The sequence below is a fragment of the Osmerus mordax genome, assembly GCF_038355195.1.
Source record: "Osmerus mordax isolate fOsmMor3 chromosome 7 unlocalized genomic scaffold, fOsmMor3.pri SUPER_7_unloc_2_5, whole genome shotgun sequence".
In the NCBI taxonomy this organism is placed as follows: domain Eukaryota; kingdom Metazoa; phylum Chordata; class Actinopteri; order Osmeriformes; family Osmeridae; genus Osmerus; species Osmerus mordax.
In genome coordinates, this window is record NW_027120355.1 from 60001 (window position 1) to 62500 (window position 2500).

Sequence of the window (2500 nt, forward strand, 5' to 3'; positions counted from 1 at the left end):
GGACCAGACCTTTCTAACGCCACCTGAGTTAAGGTGCTACGACGTCCCCAAGTGGGGATGCCTCTAAATGAAGCCAATTTCTCCTATTTGAATGCACTCTCCCAGCCCAGAGAGGCATGTGCCTTAAAATTCACAGTTATTCACCCGAACGTGGGATTTTGTTGAGGACGGTTTCTAAATTCAAGTTGGAACAGGGGGCACCGACGTGAGTGGTGTTTGTCCCCGAAAAAGCTCTCCCCTTTTCCGTAGCCCCGTTTAAAGTTTTGTTTGGGCTCCTGTTTAGCGGGGATGCGCGTGCGCGTGGCAACCTTGACACGCCCGTGTTCCCCTGGACCAGACCTTTCTAACGCCGCCTGAGTTAAGGTGCTACGACGTCCCTAAGTGGAGATGCCTGTAAATGAACACCTTTTCCCAACTTTGAATGTAAGTTTCCAGTATCATTGAAAATGTGGCCTCAAACGAGCAGTTTTGCCCCCGAACGTGGGATTTGGCTGGGGACGGTTTCTAAATTCAAGTTGGGATGGGGGGAACCGAGGTGAGTGGTGGTTGTCCCCGAAAAAGCCCTCCCCTTTTCCGTAGCCCCGTTTAAAGTTTTGTTTGGGCTCCTGTTCAGCGGGGATGCGCGTGCGCGTGGCAAACATGACACGCCCGTGTTCCCCTGGACCAGACCTTTCTAACGCCACCTGAGTTAAGGTGCTACGACGTCCCCAAGTGGGGATGCCTCTAAATGAAGCCAATTTCTCCTATTTGAATGCACTCTCCCAGCCCAGAGAGGCATGTGCCTTAAAATTCACAGTTATTCACCCGAACGTGGGATTTTGTTGAGGACGGTTTCTAAATTCAAGTTGGAACAGGGGGCACCGACGTGAGTGGTGTTTGTCCCCGAAAAAGCTCTCCCCTTTTCCGTAGCCCCGTTTAAAGTTTTGTTTGGGCTCCTGTTTAGCGGGGATGCGCGTGCGCGTGGCAACCTTGACACGCCCGTGTTCCCCTGGACCAGACCTTTCTAACGCCGCCTGAGTTAAGGTGCTACGACGTCCCTAAGTGGAGATGCCTGTAGATGAGCACATTTTCCCAGCTTTGAATGTAAGTTTCCAGCATCATTGAAAATGTGGCCTCAAACGTGCAGTTTTGCGCCCGAACGTGGGATTTTGTTGAGGACGGTTTCTAAATTCAAGTTAGCATAAGGGGCACACGTGTGAGTTGTTATTTTCCCAGGATTGATGGTTTCCAATTCGGTAGCTCCGTTTAAAGTTTTGTTTGGGCTCCTGTTTAGCGGGGATGCGCGTGCGCGTGGCAACCTTGACACGCCCGTGTTCCCCTGGACCAGACCTTTCCAACGCCACCCGAGTCAAGGTGCTACGACGTCCCTAAGTGGGGATGCCTGTAGATGAGCACATTTTCCCAGCTTTGAATGTAAGTTTCCAGCATCATTGAAAATGTGGCCTCAAACGTGCAGTTTTGCGCCCGAACGTGGGATTTTGTTGAGGACGGTTTCTAAATTCAAGTTAGCATAAGGGGCACACGTGTGAGTTGTTATTTTCCCAGGATTGATGGTTTCCAATTCGGTAGCTCCGTTTAAAGTTTTGTTTTGGCCCCTGTTTAGCGGGGATGCGCGTGCGCGTGGCAAACTTGACACGCCCGTGTTCCCCTGGACCAGACCTTTCCAACGCCACCCGAGTCAAGGTGCTACGACGTCCCTAAGTGGGGATGCCTGTAGATGAGCACATTTTCCCAGCTTTGAATGTAAGTTTCCAGCATCATTGAAAATGTGGCCTCAAACGTGCAGTTTTGCGCCCGAACGTGGGATTTTGTTGAGGACGGTTTCTAAATTCAAGTTAGCATAAGGGGCACACGTGTGAGTTGTTATTTTCCCAGGATTGATGGTTTCCAATTCGGTAGCTCCGTTTAAAGTTTTGTTTTGGCCCCTGTTTAGCGGGGATGCGCGTGCGCGTGGCAAACTTGACACGCCCGTGTTCCCCTGGACCAGACCTTTCCAACGCCACCCGAGTTAAGGTGCTACGACGTCCCTAAGTGGAGATGCCTCTAAATGAAGCCAATTTCTCCTATTTGAATGCACTCTCCCAGCCCAGAGAGGCATGTGCCTTAAAATTCACAGTTATTCACCCGAACGTGGGATTTTGTTGAGGACGGTTTCTAAATTCAAGTTAGAATAAGGGGCACACGTGTGAGTTGTTATTTTCCCAGGATTGATGATTTCCAATTCGGTAGCTCCGTTTAAAGTTTTGTTTCGCTTCCCGTTTTCGTTGCGTAGCTCTGATTTGGCTGGGGATAGTTTTATACACTGCTTTAGAGTAAGACACATACGTGCGAGTTGTTTTCACATTGGAATTGACGATAGCCATTTCGGTGTTGACGTTTAACGTTTTCTTTCGCTTCCCGTTTCCGTTTTATCCAACCGATTTCGCTGGGGACAGTTTTGTTATTTAAGTTGGAGTGAGACGCAGCGACGTGCGTTGAAATTTCCGCCCTATCTGCGACG